Source organism: Chlorocebus sabaeus, chromosome 3 (assembly GCF_047675955.1).
Source record: "Chlorocebus sabaeus isolate Y175 chromosome 3, mChlSab1.0.hap1, whole genome shotgun sequence".
Taxonomy (NCBI): Eukaryota; Metazoa; Chordata; class Mammalia; order Primates; family Cercopithecidae; genus Chlorocebus; species Chlorocebus sabaeus.
Window position 1 is genome coordinate 20,430,471 of NC_132906.1, and position 20,487 is coordinate 20,450,957.

The following is a 20,487-nucleotide window of genomic DNA, read 5'->3' on the forward strand; positions in this document are numbered from 1 at the left end:
CCATTTATTCCTGGTTTCGTTGTATGTCTATGCTGTCCTCTCTACTATTTTCCTCTTTCTCTGTTTTGAACTTTTTCCTTTCTCTGAATAACCTAAGTGGAATTTCAGGTGGTCTCATCTAGTCACTCAGGTGCTAAACACTAAATGATTTTATGGCTGCCTTATTCCCCAAAGACAGAAAGTCACTTATGTACAAAAGTGAAAGTGGTACTGATGTAGGAAAGCCAAAATGGAGTCCTAGCACTTGTCATATCTCTTGCTCCTCTTTACCTTCTCGAGTTTTTGGATTTGCATTCAGACATACTGTTATAAAGAATTTCACAGGTATTTACTGAGAATAAGACATTTTTGAAACAATGCTAATATAGATTCAGACAAATTGGGTTTTGAGGATGAATGTGAAAGAAGCTTTGCGTGCTTTTTGTTGGCCCACAAATACTGCAACCTTTCATTTTATGGGAATGACTGGAAGAAACTTGGTCAGGCTTACAGCCTAGGATTGTTCAACAATCATAAACCAAACAGTATAAACAAATGGTAACCATCTCAATGACTTTTTCTGCCTTTGGGTCATCTCAGCTAAGGTTAAGCTGCATGTGTCAAAAATACTTCCTAATGAGGTTTATTGTGTTCTCATTTATTTATTTTTTTGACATTCATATGTCTTCTTACAGCTAATGGCCACAAATGAGTCTCTAAATTTAGGTAAAACATACCTAAACACAGAAGATATTCAGAATTTTGCATCAACATTTTATCTAGGCTGGGGGCAGTGGCTCATGCCTGTAATCCTACCACTTTCAGAGGCCAAGGTAGGACAATCAGTTGAACCCAGGAATTCAAGACTAGCTTGGGCAACAGTGAGACTCCATCTCAAAGAAAAAAACAAACCCAAAACAAGACCACAAAACACACCAGTGTTCTATCTGAATTAAGATATATTTTTGGTGCAGCAAACCGCCATGACACATGTGTATCTATGTAACAAACCTGCAGGTTCTGCACATGTAACCCAGAATTTAAAGTAAAATAAAAGAAATAAAACAAATCTTACTGCTACTACCAATTTTATATATATATATATATATATATATATATATATATTTTTTTTTTTTTTTTTTTTTTTTTTTGAGACAGAGTCTCATTCTGTTGCCAGGCTGGAGTGCAGTGGCGCGATCTCAGCTCACTGCAACCTCCGCCTCCTGGGTTCAAGCGATTCTCCTGCCTCAGCCTCCCGAGTAGCTGGGACTACAGCACGTGCCACCACGCCCAGCTAATTTTTTTTGTATTTTTAGTAGAGACAGGGTTTCACCATGTTGGCCAGGGTGGTCTCGATCTCTTGACCTCGTGATCCACCTGCCTTGGCCTCCCAAAGTGTTGGTATTACAGACGTCAGCCACCACGCCCTGCCAAAAACATGTATTTTTAAGCCCAGTAAGGATAATGATCACATTCTTCAATTGATATCTTGGTTTCAATTTAATATGAAGGATGTATAAATAAACTCCTGTTCTTTTATGGTAAGGCAGTATATGAAAATATTGATTTGCATTTTTCACTGCCTTACACAATTTTAATTTGTGCCATTAAACATTATATTTCATCACAAACCCTAGGTGAAGTATACTGGGGAAGACTTGCTCTGTGTTTTTGAAATTGTAGGTGGCAGCCCATTACTGGGTCATGATGGTTCATGGCCAGCATTTAAAAGAGAAGCAGAATAAATTAGGAAATATTATTTATTAACTAGAGTTCTGAGTGGAAACATGGCAATCATAATGATCCAAATAGATGAGAAACAGAAACATGGCCAGAAGAATATTAGGAAATGAGAGTAAAGTGATACTGACAGGTTTATTGCTCTGAAACTCAATATGAAATGAGAAGCAAGTAGGAACTTTTACATTTTGATAGGTGGTAAGCAGAAAGATATCTCAAACAATTAACACACATCCAGGCCAGAAGTTGGGTAACTTTTCCCATAAAGGGCCAGATAGTAAATAGTTTAAATTCTGTGGGCCATAAGTTGTCTGCTGAAGTTATTTAGCTCAGAGAATGGAGGTTATTTAGAAGGGGAGGGTGCTGGGGAGAACTGGAGAACTCCAGAATGATTCTGGAGAATAAGTTCTTATTCTGGAGAATAGAAGAAATTCTTTTGTACAACAAAGTGACTGTAGTTAATAATAAAGCATTGTATACTCGAAAATTGCCAAGAGTAGATCTTAAATGTTCTCACCCACAAAAAATTAAGTATGTGAGCTGATGGATATATTAATTTGCTTGATTTAATCATTTCATAATGTATACATACATAAAAAATCACTCCATATACCAGAAATATATAAAATTTTTATCAGTTATACCTTAGTAAAAAAAAGAAAAAAATTACTCTACTTTGCCATTGTAGTATCAAACAGCCATAGACAATACTTTAAGTGTTGCTGTGTTCCAATAAAACTTTATTTAAGGACACTGAAATTTGAATTTCATATAATTTTCATGTGCTAAGAAATATTATTATTCCTCTTTTTAAGAAATCAGTTTGAACATGTGAAAACCTTAGCTTGTTGACTGTATAAAATCAGGCGGCCGGCAGGATATGGCCCATGGATATAATCTGTGGGCTGTAGTTTGCTGGCACCTGTGTTAGAAAATGGAAGGTAGTATAGTTAGGTTTGCCAAGCATTGCAAAGTTAAGGTGCTGTTAAATCTGATCCACATTTAAGGGACCAAATAAAGCTAGATTTCAGTCCATTTAAAAAATCTCATCTTTGTAGAACATTTTATTTTTAGCTTGGTTTGCGTCTTTGCTTCCATTTTAATGTGAACTAAATATAGACTGGAAATTCTGACTCTCAGTACGGTAATATATGGTATAACAGCTTTCTTTCCATTTTGATTACAAGTTAAACATGATATCCCATTATTAAAGATAAGAGACATAATAAATAATTTGCTAAACCTTTACATATAACTTAAAGATGCCTTATTTTAAAGTATCTAAATTTAGAACTCTTTCATTTAGTTTAAGTTTGCTTGTTTGCTATTGTGGTACAGAGGCAAAAGGTTATATGAAACTACCATTATAAAGGATGTGGGGCCCCTTTCTGTTTCCAGGGTACAGTGTTTTTTACTCATATTGGATTCGTTAGGCTTTACTTACTCAGGAAATGTGTTTAATAGCAAAGGTTTTAATTAAAGAGAGTTTGTTTTACATCTAAGAATAGACCTTTGAAAAAGGCCATAACATGTTAGTAGGTTACAGTTTCCCTTGGCAAATTTGTTTGGTTTTGTTGGATATGGAGTATTTTACTCTATGACTATTTAGTCACTGGAAACACATTTGTAACTGGGCACTGTGGCTCGTGCCTGTAATCCCAGCAATTTGGGAGGCTGAGCTGGTAAGACTGCTTAATGCCAAGAGTCTGAGACAAACCTTAGCAAAACAGGGAGACCCCATCTCTATAAAACATTAAAAAAATAAGGAAGTTAGCTGGCCGTGGTGGCACCTGTGGTCCCGGCAACTTGGAACCACTGCACTCTAGCCTGGGTGACAGAGCAAGACCTTGCCTCTAAAATAAGAGAAATAAAGAAACATTTGTATTTCTGAGTTGGTTAAATGATTTTAAAATGATCAACAACTATTGGTGATAGTAGTTTTAAATTAGGAGTCAATGTGCATCATTCCTATTTTATATAGTTCCTTTTTTTTTTCTCAAATGATCATATATGGTAATAATTCTCTCCCTCCTGCTTTTTGTTGTGAGGCTATTTGGGAGACTGTTAGGCTTCTGTTTTATATGAGGAAGTACGGTTAACTTTATCATGTGTAGAGCTGGAATCTCTGACCTTCTCACTGTGTCTTTTGAGTATCAACGCTTTTTCAGACCACCAGAATGTAATTTAGTATAGTAGATCTTTTTAAATACAAGCTTGGTGCATTTAATTCAGAAATTTAAAAATACTTTTCTATTTAGCATTTTCTTGGTTACAGAGCAGTTTTCTATACATGATCTTATGAAGCGGTTGTGTAGAGTTACCTAAATTTTACAAATGATTATACTGAGACCGAGTTTGAATATCTGCTGAGTAATGGACAAAGCTGGAACTCAAAAGCAGTTCCTTCTGATGATTGTACCCATATCCCTTTCACAGTGGATTAAAATGAGTGGGTTCCAGATGCCTTGCTTTCAGTAGCCCCATAGCTTCTTGGTCAGTGGAACTTTAATCTACAGCATGCAAGCATGTGTGTGTGCAGGCAGGCAGCCTCCTTGTTTCTCTTGGTCTCTCGCTCCTTCTCCTTCCCTTCCCCCTTTTCTCTCTCCTTTAAATTCCTCTTTTCCTCTCCCTTATTTCCTCTTTCTTCCTGTTCCTGCCTTTATTCATTTGTTTAATCTGTGAGCATCTCTCTATCAATGTTTTAGGTTTCATCATGCCTTTTTGCATTTGGAGCTGTGTTTTTAGGGACAGATATATGACTGCACATTTGAAAAGTAAATTTTGAAATAAAAAATGCCAGCTGAAATTTATATTCATTTGAATTAAACTTAACAAAAATCATTGAGCCATTTTAAATGTACTTTCAAAAGGATAAGTTTAAAAGAAAATGCTTCTAGGTACCTAACTCTTCAAACAGGTTTTCAAAGAAAATTCTTAGTTTCACTTCTATAAGGTAAGATGCCATTTTTGAAAGGTCATGGTATAGTGTTAAAAAGAATCACATGAAGTAATTTTCCACATGGCCTATTAAAACATATTTGAGGAAAAAATATGAGTGAAATTTATTTTTACCTAGCTAGGGAATGAAAATGACAGGATTTTTTCGGCCTACTTTTCTCCATCTCACTATTTTACTTAGGTAAAAAAAAAGTGCAAGAGTTTATATCGAGCAAGCATGGTGATTTGAGTTGTATTGTTCATCTACACTCTTGTAGTACTTTAAAATTAAGTGATATTATAATATTTGATATTTGTAAGAATATATAATATCTCTGTAGTTTGTGAATCTCAATGGTAAAATGAACACCCGTGAATCTAGCTTCAGAATGGGAACATTTTCAATATCATGCATCTTCCTGTGTGCTCCTTCTCAGTTTACTCCTTTGTTGCTCCTCAATTCATGCATTCAAAGAAATATCTATGGTGTCCCAAGTACTGTTGTAGGTACCAGGGATAGAGCAATATAAAAAAAATATACAAAAACCTCTGCCCTCCTGGAGCTCACATTTTAATGCAAGGAGAATTTATGAACTTGTAAATACATGAAATGCATAGTATATGAGAAGGTGAGAAGTGCTATAGAGAGAAATAAAGCATGGCTGTGAGTGGAGGTGGAGTGGGAAGGGATTTTTAGGCAATGGGCCATGTGGACCTCTGGGGGAAGAGCAGGCTAAGTAGAAGAAACAGCAGCTGCAAAGAGGGAGGTCAGTGGGGCTGAAGGAGGTTGGGGGGAACCGGGTAGAAAGTTGAAAGTGAGTTAACAGTGTCCAAAGTAAAGTACTACAGAGAAAAGTTCTTAGCCTGGGGTTCATGCATCCCTGGTTTGGTTGGGTTTTAGAGGGCTCCCCGCAAAGTTTATGTCTATGTGTATGCCCCTCAGAAGGTTAAAACCATTGATTTGTGAAGGGGAACTGCAGGTCAGAAAATAGAGATAGATGGAAAAAATATATATATATATGTGTGTGTATATATATATATAGTAAGTCCTCACTCAGCATCGTTGATAGATTCATGGAAACTGACTTTTAAGTGAAATGATGTATAACAAACCCAATTTTCTTTCTCATTGATGTTATAATGAAATGATGTTGCATGAAAAAGTGTTATTCTAGGACCTACTGTACATCATTTCACTTAACATCACAGTTTCTGAGAACCTATTAATGTTGTTAAGTGAGGACTTACTCTATACACAATATAATTCCACAGTAATATTGAACTCTTGAATATAAACCAGCTGTTGTCATTTTCATTTGAAGAAATGTTAAATTTGCCGGTGGGTTCAATGAAATGGAGTGAGCCAGCGGCATAGAACAGCAAGGTTCCTGGAGAAGTTAGATAGTGTTGGGTTTGATTCTCAGCTTTTCATGTACTATTAGATGGCCTCGGACATGTAACTTAAGGGGACAGAGAATGCTTTGCCCACTGATAACTGTGTTTTTCTATTCTTCTTGGCCCGCCATTAGACTTCCTTTTCCCCTTGCAGATAGATGGAGATATGTAACTAGCCAGTGAAATACAGGTGAGAGTGATGTCTGTCACTTGGCCTCTCAAGCTGTTTGTGGGACTCTCCACACCCTGTGTTTTCCCTCACCTGCCAGGTAGATGTAGATTATTATCCAGCGGAAGGAGCCTGGATCCCTGAATGACTTCATGGAGCAGAGCCCGTTGTGCTCCTCCCTGAATTCCATTAGCCACACTGGATTGTGACATGAAGGGGACTTCCAAAGTGCTAGGATTATAGGTGTGAGCCACCGCACCTGGCCTTCAAGTGTCTGTTGAAAAAATATTTTAATAAGAATGAATGACCACTTGGAGGTGGTAGTGGAAATAATTGGCCAGGCTGACTTTTAAGTGCTTCTATGACCCATTCTACTTAATCTTGAAATATCTTTCTAAGAGCCTTCTTATCTGCCCTTCTTCAGCTTCTATTTACTTGTCATTCTACTGCAGCTATTTCATGAAACTTCTTTTGCAAAGGCCTTTAATAATTTTAATTGCTTAAATCAAGTGGTCTCTAGTTTTTAGTCAACTGCTTCTTGCCAGCTTGGATGCTATTGACCACATCTTCTCACATGTTCTCTTCTTTTGCTTTCAAAGTTTAAGTTCTCTTATCTTTATATATATATATATATGTATATAGTCTCACTCTGTCACCCAGGCTGGAGTACAGCAGCACAATCTTGGCTCACTGCAACCTCTGCCTCCCAGGTTTAAGTGATTCTCCTGCTTCAGCCTTACAAGCAGTTGGGATTACAGGTGCATGCCACCACGCCTGGCTAATTTTTGTATTTTTAGTAGAGATGGGGTTTCACCGTGTTGGCCAGGCTGGTCTCGAACTCCTCACCTCAGGTGATCCACCTGCCTCGGCCTCCTAAAGTGCTGGGATTACAGGCTTGAACCACTGGGCCTGGCCAAGTTCTCTTGTCTTTCTTACTATCTTTGCACTGCCTTTTAGCCTCTATCCCTGATTCCTTTATTGTCAGATGTTTTTGTTTCTTAGAAGTCTTAATTCTGTTTGCCCCTTTCTAAGTTAATTTGATCAATTAGATTAGGCTTTGACCACCAGCTCTACTGGTCTTTTTCTAGCCTGTATTTCTGAGATCTGGGCCTCTAGTTCCTTTGCCTACCAGACACTTACTGTAGGGGGTCCCCTAGCCATCTCAGTCTCCATGTTCTCAAACTGAACATATTTGTGCAGTCCACCCACTCCCAGCCAAATTTTGGTCCACAGCTTTTATATCCTATAGAATAAATTGCCTTGTATAGAAGAGATTGACTTTTTGTCTTGCTAATCACCATCATTAATTCATTTGCTTTCATCACATACCCATTTAGTGCCTGCTGTGGCCAGGCATAGTGTTAGGTGCTGGTGATTTAGAAATGTATGAAAGAGACATCCCCACCCACAAGGACCTCACTCATTGTCAGCGGTCACCACATTTGGTCAATTCTGTATATCTTAGATCTTATTTAGTCCTCACAGTAAAACTATGAGGTAGGTAAGTACAATTATTCTCTCCTTTTTAGAAATAAGGAAAGCAAAGATTAGATAAGTAACATGCCCCAGGTCACACAATGTCAAGTGACTTGTTTGATGCCTGATTTAACTGTTATTGAAGTGGCTACGTTGTCTGGGGTATGTACCCTGGGGTTTGTTGTCACACTCCAGGAAAACTTAGGACATAGACACACAGGAGGAGTTTAGGAGTGGAGGTTTAATAGGTAAAATAGAAGAGGAGAAACAACTTCCTCCATAGAGGAAGGGGTCTCCGAGCAGAAAGGACTGGCTGGTGGCAAATGCACCGAGTTTTATAGTCCAGTTTGAGGAGGTGGTGTCTGATTTACACAGGGCTCACACATTGGTTCAGTCAGGTATGATGTTTGCATAGCACGTGTGGAAGGCTGGTTGCCCCACCCTAATCATCTTATGCAACTGGGCTTTCCCATTGATCTGCGTCATCTTGTCTGCTCCTTACAATACACGTAGCTGGCAGAGGAGGGAAGATGGAACTGCCATCTTGAAAATGTCTAGTCCTTAGTTCCTGCGGGCATTCACCTATGCAGGCTCCCAGCTTGTAGGCCGCTCTTGGTTAGAAAATGATTTGGGGCTGCTTTTCATTAAAAAGAAAAGCCTTACCAAGGACTCCCATACCTTTGCTGTCTGTCTAAGTAATTCCTTCTTAACTCCTATATCATTATGATATACTGTCCCTTGGCTGCGTGAATCTCTCATGAATTCATTTCTCCCTTTCCATTTGCTGCTTACCCTAACTTCATTTAACCTTTATTATCTGTCATTTGGATATTTGCCATGTATTTCCTCTCTTCTCCATTCTCTACTCCAGTGCCAGAGTTATCTTTAGAAAAGAGAAACATGATACATAATACATTTTACATAAGCTCTTAGATATTGCCCATTACTGGTGGGATAAAGTCTAAATTAGTCTTTCCTAACTTGATAGTAAACGACCTTTCTATTCATTCAGCCAATTTTTATTGAGTTCTATTCTAGGTGCTGGGATGGTAAAAGAACATAAAAGCCCTGCTGTGACAGAGCTTATAGTCTATCAAGGGAGAAGTTAATTAACATATAAACAGACACAGTTCTATCATATAGCTGGTGTTCATAAGCATAATGAAGGAAGATAAAGCAGGGTAAAGGGAGAAGGAGAGATGGAGAGGGTGTGTGTGTGTGTGTGTGTGTGTGTGTGTGTGTGTGTAAAATATTTTGGTTCAATTAACCAGGATAGACTTTCTTTGCTAAGGTAATATTTGAACAGAGATCTTAGTGAAGTGACAGAAGCTATGTATGCAGATATCTGGGCTCCAAGCACCCTAGGCAGAGCCAGTGCCGTGGTATTCCAGTTGTGTTTTCTGTCACTGTCATCCTCTGTCCAGTCACGCAAAACTCTTCTCTGTTTCCAAAGTAAGGTAGGCGTTTTATCCGTCCGAATGTTACAGGTATCTCCCTTTTCCTATTTCTCTGTTTGATTTTTTATTTATATACCATTATTTCCACACATTTTTCAAAATATTCAAAATGGTTTATATTCTACACTGTGTATTAAGCTTAGGTAAAATAGGACTAGAGGACTATGAGATCAGGAGGAAGGTTAGAAGGCTAATATATAGAGTGGGGTGTCTTGCACAGCTAGAGATGAGTTGTAAATTTGATCCCAGGTAGCCAGAGCAACAAGACCAGTTATAAAGTTGTATTACCAGTGGGAGAAAAAAAGAAAAAAAAAAAAAAAGCCCTCTAGATTTTAAGGGGGAAAAGCTTTTCTAGCTTTTCTTGATAGAACAAAGAAATATGTTCTGTCAGTCTTTGATGTGGGTGGGAGTGAGGTCTGCAATGTGTTCCCGTCACCTACATCCACTTGGGAGGTGTCCTTATGATGTCCTCCCTTGTGAGGTCCGGACAGAATCCAGACTTCAACTTTGTGTGACAGTAGTTCTGTAGGAGATTTAATTAAGGCAGTTTTAGTTACGGCCAACTCCAGGCATAAAATCCAAATTATTTTTGAAGACTGAATAAATGGCATGTACTTTAAACAGTTCTCGGGTTAAACCAGGCATCTGCTGAAATACTTTCAAAGTGTAGAATCTCAGGTTATCTGCTGTTTTTACTTATTCAGATGTAGTTGATACAAGGGGATGGAGTGATATGTTCTTAGCTATTATGGGAAGAAGAATCTGGTATTTCTTGGTGGCTCTCATAAAAACTGATAAAATGGTTCTACATTCAGGTTTTAAAAAATGTTCTTTAGAGCCTTATGAGTGCATTGCAGAATATTAAAAACTGTGCATGTTTTAGGATTATTGTGAAAATAGTGTTGACTTCATGGACCCTTGAAAAAGGTCTTGGGAACACTTGAAAATCCTGCTAGGGCAATGTATCTGGACCTTTTTTTTTTTTTTTTTTTTGAAGAGAGTGCCATGAGGATATCTGGAAGAAGAGCAGAGCAAGCTGAAAGAACAGCAAATGCAAAGGTTTTGAGGAAGAGACACACCTGACACTTTCCAGGGATGAGCATTCCCGAACAGCTGACACATTCCAGCTGAAGGGAAGGGAGTGAGGGGAAAGTGAGTAGCAGGAAAAAAGTCAGACGTCAAGGGAGCAGTAGACAGGTCGCTGTGACAATTTCCTTGACAATTTAGCACAGTGGTTAGCACATAATTAGCACTTGATAGATGCTAGTTATATTAATATTAAAAGAATACGATCCATTAGCAAGTTTGGTCTTTAAAATCAGCGTCTAAAACAAACCCTTTAACGAGAGGAGGGAAAAATGTAGCAGTGGTTGGAGAGGGATGTTGGGGTCAAGCTAGAGCTTTTTGTAAAAAGTGAAATGACTGTTTTAGGAGAAAGACTGTGGGCTGGCCGGGCACAGTGGCTCACGTCTGTAATCCCAGCACTTTGGGAAGCCCAGGGGGCGGATCACCTGAGGTCGGGAGTTTGAGACCAGCCTGACTAACATGAAGAAGCCCCGTCTCTATTAAAAATACAAAATTAGCCGGGCTTGTTGGCACATGCATGTAGTCCTAGCTAGTCAGGAGGCTGAGGCAGGAGAATCGCTTGAACCCCGAAGGCGGAGGTTGCGGTGAGCTGAGATTGCGCCATTGCACTCCAGCCTGGGAAACAAGAGCAAAACTCCGTCTCAAAAAAAAAAAAAACAAACAAAAAACCACCGTGGGCTAATGAGAATAATCCACTTGAGAGAAGAGATTAAATGATGGAAAAAAAAGAGAGAATTACTGTCCTTATATATGCAAGACGGGGTGGGATGGCGTGAGGAGCTGGGCTTCCCTCCGGGCAGGTCAGTTTATCCATACCAAGTCAGTTTATCCATGAAATGCAGTAGGGGCAGAGGTTGGCCCTTCTAGAAATTATTTTCTGATTATTTTGATTTTCTCAGTGGAATATGAAGTTAGGTCGTCAGCTGAGAATCAAGAAGGGGGAGAGGGTATGGAGGTCTGAGGCTAGAGGAAAGGTATGAAATGCTTGAACAGAGGCATGGGAAAGGCAATGGGCGAGAGAAATGCGGCAGTGTAAATATCAAGTTGCATTTAGGGCACACCTGAGCCGGGTGACCAGGACTCTAAGCACTGTCAATCTGGTGTGGGATCATGTTCAGCTGCTTGGGTGCAGTAAGTGAAGTGGAGGACACGGTCAAGCCACTGTTGCGGTTTGCCTGTGTGTGCCAGGGAAAGCGTGGGTGGATACAGTGACAAGCTCTGGAATTGATGTTGGATGAAGAGCGAGCTCTTGAGTCAGGTCCTGGGGAGTAACTAACCATGGGACTGAGCAGCTGAGGTAGGAAGGAAGAGAAGTCTGTCGGCAAAAGTTAAGTCCAAGAATTAAACTTTAATCATTCAAATTTAAAAAAGGAAAGAAAAGAAAGAGTACTAAAATAAACTGTATAATTTTAATGATTTTAAATATGCTTTAGAGATGCATTAATAACAGGTTTTGCTGGGGAAAATCTCTAGATCGTGTATGCACAGCTGGGGGCCCTTTTTAGTAAAATACAAAGACCATTTTACTTAGAACACGAAAAGAAAGTTTCCTAAAGAAAGAAAGAAATCTGATTTGGAATTTTTTTTTTAATATACAAATGAAACCCTGAAATGCATTAAAGAAAATGAGTCCCAGTTTGAGTTCCTATTGGGCAAGCTACATAACCTCTTCAAACCTTACTTTTCCTCATATGTAAATGCTCATAAGGATATTCGGAGGATTAAAGAGATAAAGCCTTCAGCCTGGCATCCAGTAAGTGCTAGTAAATGTCAACTATGTATTCAGGAATCTTGACGTGAAGGGCACTTTTTCCAATAGGGCACCTCCGAACGTCAGAAGGATATGAGTGAATGAGGAGCTAGTGAAATCTTCCAGCCACAGGGAAAGAATTCTCACGCTTGTTCTGCCTTGGACAAGCCAGAAACCAGAACTGTTTGTAAACCTTTCTGTAGATTGAGTATCATCTAAGTAGACAGAGCTTTTTATCATAGATCTAGTTAAGATTCCACAGTAGGAAGGGAAGAATGTTGAAGGAAATTCAACCTTCCCTTGGTAATAAACACTTCTACCTTATCATCATTCGTGGGTGTCACAACAATTCTAAATTATTACTGTTTGAGTATTTGTGGTCTTACTCTTTCTCTTCTTAAAGAGGCAGCACTCTAGCCTGTTGGATCAACTCCTTCATTCACCTTTGCTGTGGAACAAGAGAATGGATATAATGAAGGGAGAGGAGAGAATCACTTTATGGCATTGCCTTAAGGCCCCAGGGTTTGTGGAGTAGTTGAGGGTCTGGAGTGAACAGGTGAGTCACAGGAACTTTACTTTCCTGTACAGTGGTGGAGTGGGGGTAGTTGAAGGGAGAGGCGAATGTGAGGATATGTGAGATATTCTCTAGGAAATATCTGGGTGAGGAAGGAGGCCGGGGTTCCATCTGGGTAAGTAAGGGGAATGGCCAGTAGTAAAGTGTGGATTATCGTCATCATTGTAACCCCACGTTTATCTGTAGGATGATAAAGCTTGGGGAGCTTGATGTGCTCTTTAATTAGCCGTAAACAATGTGATCATATGATATAGAAAACATGTATTATTAGTATAGAAAACATATTATTAGTTTTCGAGACAGAGTCTCCTTCTGTGGCCCAGGCTGGAGTGCGGTGGTGTGATCTTGGCTCACTGCAACCTCTCCCTCCCGGGTTCAAGCAATTCTCCTGCCTCAGCCTTCTGAATAGCTGGGATTACAGGCATGTATCACAATGCCCAGCTAATTTTCTTGTATTTTACTGGAGACGGGGTTTCATCATGTTGGCCAGGCTGGTCACTTCTGAGCTCAAGTGATCTGCTCGTCTTGGCCTCCCAAAGTGCTGGGATTATAGGTGTGAGCCACCGGGCCCGGCCGAAAACAATGAAATTGTGAAGCAGTTCTACACCATGTTCCTAGCAGCGTTATTCATAGGCGCCAAAAAGTGGAAGCAACCCAGGTGTTCATTGATGGATGAATGGATAAACAAAATGTGGCACACACGTATAATAGGACATTATTCAGCCTTGAACCGGAGGGAAATTCTGACAGGTCACTGTGAGGTGAAAGGTCGCATTTTCAGGTGTCAGGCAATCTTTACTGCAATTTGCTGACACTATTGAACACAGCACCACATTTCATATTTTCACATAGCAAAAAACACGACATGTACGTACTTAACATTTTATAGGGTCGATCTTCCTTATTCATGGTTTCAGTATTTACTAATTTGCCTACTCACTAACATTTATTTGTGACTTCAAAATCAATACTTGTGTGTAATTTTTCACATGTGAACAGTTGGAGTTGCCCAGTGTGCACATTCGCACCCAAGGATGAACCTGGCTGTGCCCTGTTATCTTGTTTCAGCTCTCATGCGATAAACAAGTGCCCTTTCATGACATGGTTTTGCATATTTGTACTTTTTGTTGATGATCTCACTGTTTACAGTGGCTCCCTGTGCGGAAGTGCTGTCTAGTTTTCCTAAAAGTAAAATGTTATGATGTGCATTATTGAAAAAAAATGTGTGTTAGACAGGCTTCCTTCAGGCATGAGCTATAGTGCTGTTGGCCCTGAGTTCAGTGTTAATGAATCAAGTATACTTACATTCTGTTTAAAGAAGGTATGTATATGTTTTACTAAGAATATAACATATAACATGTGATGTTACATGTATCATATATATTGTTAATATATATGTATACACATATTCTTTAAACAGAAGCACACATAAAATGAAATTATATGTTAATTGACAAAGATGTTGTGAGGTTTGCAGGAACCTAAACCTAGTATTTCCCATAGGGTCAGTGGTTCAATATCTGTTAATCCAGAGTTGTAGTGACTTTATTGAACATAACTGCTGTAAGTAATGAGAATCAAATGTGTGTTAAACTGTTTTAAAGGAAAAATAGTATTAATTTCTGTGCTTTTCAAGGAAAACCAATATTTGAGTTGAAATCCATCGGTTTAGAACCTGTCAAATGAGAATAGTATATCAAATCAGAATAGTATACCCAAAAATCTCTTCTGTAAAAATTGATACTAGTTTATGCTTTAATTTTCAACACATTTAAAAAATAATTTTGAAGATAGAACACAGAATTACTCATTTCATTTAAGGAGACCATTTTTCTGTCCTCACCAAGCACATATCTGGCTTTGAGATAATTTGTTCATGTCATAGAAAAATGTCTTTTATCCTAGAAAGATCATAAAAGTTTGAAATGACAAATAGTTATCATTGTGTGTGCTAACGCCAACATTTTATATTACCTCTTAATCTTTAGTTTTAATTATTAATTATTGCCACAGCTGATCTAACAGTTAATAGTATATTTGTTGCTTTTATAGTTGGATTAATTAATTAATTATTTTTTGCTGGCCATGTTTTATTTGTCCTTTTACTTCAAACAGGAAAACCGAAAATATAGACAATATTCAATAAAATAAAATAGATGAAACAAATTCTAAGAGACTGCGACGCCACATGCTACATTAATCTAATTTTATTTATGCTTGCCTTGTGATGGGGAGTAGATCATTAAGTAAAAACAAAATGTCTTATCATGTACAGCTTTTAAACTATAGTAATGATGTACCTTAATTACTTCCATGCACACAATTCTAACAGTCATTTTTTTTTTTTTTTTTTGAGACGGAGTCTCGCTCTGTCGCCCAGGCTGGAGTACAGAGGCTGGATCTCAGCTCACTGCAAGCTCCGCCTCCCAGGTTTACGCCATTCTCCTGCCTCAGCCTCCCGAGTAGCTGGGACTACAGGTGCCCGCCACCTCGCCCGGCTAATTTTTTGTATTTTTTAGTAGAGATGGGGTTTCACCGTGTTAGCCAGGATGATCTTGATCTCCTGACCTCGTGATCCGCCCGTCTCGGCCTCCCAAAGTGCTGGGATTACAGGCTTGAGCCACCGTGCCCGGCCAGCCACTGCGCCTGGCCCAGTCATTTTTTTTTTTTTTAAAACACAATTAAGACTTCTAGAGCATTTTATAATAAAGTAATTCCTAATTAATTTTTCTTTGTGGCTAGATCAAGTACCTCCAAAATCCAAATTCCTATACACAGTGAGCAAGTTACTTAAAATGAGTATGTGGACAGCCTTAGGATAAACTGACAAAGATTTAGCTAGGTAGGCAACAAACCATAGTGCCAAATGGAAAAAGTGTGTTTGCAAATAAATTTTTAAAACTAAGTTAATTTTTATAAGTAAATACAGAAAATATACTGATTTGCTAAAATAAATAAGATGTGGTGTATTAACACTTCACTATAAAGAGTGAATACCAGAACCTTTATAAACAGTGAATGAGTCTTATTAAGAATAGTTTAGTACAGTAAACGCTGGCTAACTAGAAGTGCATTTTGTGAAGCACTATGGGTGGTATATGTTTTGCCACATATTTTTGTTACTTTGAGGTAGATAACACACGTATACCAAATTCCACATTCATTTTCGGTTGTTTCTGGTATCATGTGTTTTAAGAAATGTGTACAGTATGAAAAACTTGAAACTACTCACGAATGAAAAATGTCTTAAAAAAATAGATATTTTCATGCAATTGTGTACAGTCTCACTGTGTAAATTTCAGGCAAGATTTGCTTCCTGTAAAACAGATCGTTGTTCTATGAGAGGATGTTCTTTACTTGTCTTAGTGTATTTATTTTGTCTCCTCCTGCATTGCATTATATTGCTCTATTCATTATTTTTGTGTGCAAATGACATGTCAGTTAAAATGAAAACTATCTCACATGTAGAAAAAGAAAGCCTGGATTTTAAAAACCAAGTACTGATAAAATCCTTACTAAATGACACCAACTGATTCAAGTGAAAAATGACTTAAACTCTAGTAATAAAGAAAGACAAAATACATTTCATAAGAATACAAAGGTAAATGTCTGCTGAGTGTTTTAGTTCGGATGTTTCAGAATAGTGCTGTATGTTTTATGAGGAATTTGAGGGGAAAATGTCATAGCAGAAGGTGTTAATTGGCTTAAGTGGTGACCCAACTGGACTGTGAAACTGCGGGATCCTTTGGACTCCAGCTGCTTGTTAAAGAGGAACTCCCCATTGTTGTTCAGAAAGTCTTCCTCGTTTCTCTCTCCCCAAGCTTCCCATCCTCTGCCGACTCAGTTTCTAGATTTCAGGATCTTCTTTTCTGCTAAAGAACTTGTCTAAGTAACTAGTGTGTTTTCCTTCTCCACTTGTTCATCCTTTCTTACTTCACAAAACTGATTTGTGAGAAAACAGTTCTCCCCATCACTCACAAATGGGCTGTCCCAAGAAGATGGGTACAAAGTTTCTAATTGAGCCAGATTTGCCATTCCTTTTTGCTGTTTTTCTTGGCTTACTGACTTTGATATCAAACTTTTTAATTCTAGTTGGGACACTGAGCTATTCAAGTCATTTAATTTATCAACAACATCAGTAGGCTAATGTTGGAAACTAAATTAAATAGTTCCTGCAGCAAAGGAATGAAAATCAAATCCCTGATTCTTTTCCCTTTCTTTTCCAGCCAGTTGCTGTGATGCTTCCTCTAGCGCTGTCTGGGTTATAACCAATCCATTCCTTTCACATTTTGATTTGCTTTTCTTATCAGATTTTTCTTTGCTTTATTCTTTCCAATTGGAAAGATCTGTAATAAGCTTGGGTTCATAGTAACGGTTAACTTCACTGTCTCTCCAAACTAAGTTATCTAAATATGATCATGACCTCGTTTTGTAATTACAAGTATGGCTACACTCCAGATCATAATATTTGTTTTCACGATGATCTGGGTACTGCCAACAAGCCTCAGTAGAGTAATTGGTATCAAAAGCAGGATCCCCCAGATACCTTTCCCAATCTCCATCCAGATATTTTCGGGGATCAACTTGTACTTCTTCATCAGTGACATCAGACAGAGTTCTTGGATGTAGCTGTACTTCAATATCAAAATTGTTATGTATAGGCCAATCATGCTCTGAAAACCGACAATCATGGTACCTTTCCCAGTTATAAATGTGACTGTGAGTTTCATCCATAAGCGAAATATCATGAGCTTCATCTTCAATATGAAAAGGATGGCTTGAAATTGGCTTATCCATTGGAAAAGAATATATGCTCATGTAAGAATGGGAGAGCGCTTCTTCTGCTGTTAACTGATCCATGGGGCTAAATGTCAAAATTTGTTCCAGGAAATTCAGTGCTTCTCGACTAATTCCTGGAAGTGGCTAAGTTAAAGGTTTGTGTGGCTCAGTCATGTGGTTTCTAATGTAAACTGGAATTACACTGAGAAGCTCCTGACGGTCTTTCTCATGTACAACAGGAATAGATTCTAAAGTCAGCTGTATCTGTTCAAGTTCATGTGCACCTGCAAAAAGGGTTTTACGAGTCAGCATTTCAGCAGAGATGCAGCCTGCAGCCCACATGCCAATGACTTTAGTATAATTATTAGGAGAAAGTAAAAGACATGGAGATCTGTACCATTTAGTAACGAGTCCTTCAAAAGATGACCCTTATGGGAATAATGAGGATCCATGATGCATGCAAGACCAAAGTCACCTGTCTTCAGCACCAAGTCTTCAGTATTAATGAAAAGATTAGCTGGTTTGAGATCTCTGTGCAGTACATTTGCAGGGTGAATACACTTGAGCCCCCGTAGCAGCTGATACATGAAAAACCTGGCATGCTCTTCCAGTAAAGGGCCCTGCTCCAGCACTTTAGACAAGTCTGTCTTCATGTACTCCTGAACAATGTAAACACTGTTTAGTTCCGTAAGAGAGCCCACCCACCTCATCTGTTAATTGGCTCCCACTGGGACCAGAAATTTCAAACACTTTCACAATGTTATCATGGTCAAGTCTTCTAATAATTTCGATTTCACATAGAGCATGTTTGACATTCTGGGGATTGGTAAGGACAATTTTCTTGATGGCTACTCTCATCACAATCATTGTCTACAGCAGAAAAAAACCAAGTCATTGCCTCCACAACCCAATGGTTTTAAGTCCATATACCTAGAATCCAGATCAAAACCATGAATGTTGATGAGACTTGCAAATTTCTCTGCCATTTTGAAACCCTTACTATTGCCTTTTCCTTTGGAATTGTTGAACTTGTGTAAACAAGGAAGAAAACTGGCATCAAAAGGAAAGATCTTTCGAAAACGGAGAAGAAAAATCATTATGCTTCCACAGCAAGATGGTTTCTTGATGTTCATTGCTTATGCCAAACAGGCCTGTTGAGTTCCCTGTAGATTTAAAGCTCAAAAAGCTGTACTCATGTTGAGAATTTAAAAGATTGCAGTACTCATAGTTCAAGAAAGGGGCAGCAACTCTGCAGACATTTAAAGAAAACACTCAAGAAACTCAAACAGAATGAAATGACATACTATGCACTCAGATTACTGTGCTAAATGATTTAACATTTAACAAAAATGTGAATAAATATGCACCCAACAGGCTTCTGTGAACATTCTCTTCACGGTGCAGATGCATTCAGTGTTGGACTGGTCCTGAGCAGCATCGTTCTAAGGTGCTGGTAAGCACTATTTGCGTTTTGCTTCTTTTCTTCTTTTGTTGCTATATATTTCAACAGGAAGCCCTGGCGGCTGTTGGTTAACAGAAGATGTCGTTTGTTAATGATCAGGCGGCTCCAGCTCACCACAATTAAAATCAAAGCTACTGTCCATCTTACTCTGATACAACGGGACTTCTCTGAATCATCAAGAGGGTGCAGGCCCTGAGGACAGCCCCCAGTGTCAGCTCAGGTCTCCGGCTGTGCTGGTGGCAGTGGTGTCTCTGAGGCCCTCGCTTTGCTGCAGTTGCCACAATGTAACACCGACCCGTGAGAGAGGGCCGTGTTGGTTTAATTTAAAAGGAACAACCCTGAGACTAGAGACATTCTTAGAGACAGAAGGATGTGGCTTACTTTTATCAGTACATTTTATTTCCCTTTCTCTATCTTAATGACCCCTGGCATCACTACTCAGTGTTTATGTAATAGATTGCCAAAATGGTCTTTAAAAATAGGAGCTGTATTTTGCTTCTGAGTTCATATTGCTTAATGTTTGAATTAGAAGAAAAAACTTTTGTTACGAGGTCACTTTCTTATTATGTTTATATTTGAACAGTTAGTAAGCAGGCTTATTGAAATGCTGTTTGACATAACTGCTCTTATCTTTGAGGCAATGCAGTGTTGTGGTTAAGATCATGGACTTTGTTTTTTGAGAAAGGCCTGGTCTTAAATCTCAGTTGTCCTGTTTACCCTCTAAGTGACTTCGGGTAAGTTACTTAATCCCTGTGACCCAGCCTTATCTCTAAAATCTGGACAATAAATGTACCTACCTCATAGAGTTGTTGTGATGATTTGCATGAGATAATTTGAGTATTTAGAACCGTGGCTGGAACATAATTGGTTCTTAAAAGAGGTAAATTATTGTATTGATGTTAAAAGAATATAGATAATGTTCCACTGTAAGTAAATAAAATCAGCATCTAAACTTGAATTGCGATGATCAAGAAAAAAAATGTTTACCTTGTAAAGAAATACAGATCTGCCCACTATCATGAGACAGTGGCTTCCCATTAGCTCTGTTTTAGATCATTTCTAAATTTACTAGACTGTGAAATCTCATTATGAAAGCCTAGACAGGGTGATGTATGTGGAGTTCTGTTTATAATTAACACCTCATAGAATGTAATGTTTTTAACCAATGAGTTTTTAAACAAAAGAAAAAGGGATTTTCAACTAATAAAACTTCCTCCCTCACCTCAGAGGTCACCTTCTCAGTGCGACCTGCCCTGGTGATGCTATCCGGCATCGCAGTCCCCACCCCCAACCTGGCATGCCCCAAATTCTTTTCCTTCTTAACTTCTCCCCTTAGCACTGATCACCATCGAATACACTAGAAAGTACCATTTTCTCTAAATCCATCTAATATTAGAATATAAACTCCATGGGGGGCAGGGATATTGGTCTGTTGTATTCCTTGCCCTGTCTCCTGTGCCCAGATCACTGCCTGTTATATAGTCATTCCTTAAATGATATTTGTTGAATGAAAAAGGGAATAGTTCTGGTTTTGAGAAATTCTTTTATATATTTTAGCTTTTATGATAATATTCATCCTTCTCTTTGCTATCTATTTGGTAAGAGGAATGAAATTTTAGAGCAGTGTCCTGCTCGATATACCCTCAAGATTTTAGAGCAGGGCATGCAGTGTATTAATTCCTT

The 20,487-nt window shown here is 38.6% G+C and overlaps 1 protein-coding gene and 1 pseudogene across 5 annotated transcripts in view; one reads left to right on the plus strand and one right to left on the minus strand.

The window, feature by feature from the left end:
• Window positions 1-20,487, plus strand: part of DGKH (diacylglycerol kinase eta) — a 198,083-nt gene that overhangs the window by 11,719 nt on the left and 165,877 nt on the right. The window lies entirely within an intron of this gene.
• Window positions 12,715-20,206, minus strand: LOC140710888 (mitogen-activated protein kinase 6 pseudogene; annotated as a pseudogene).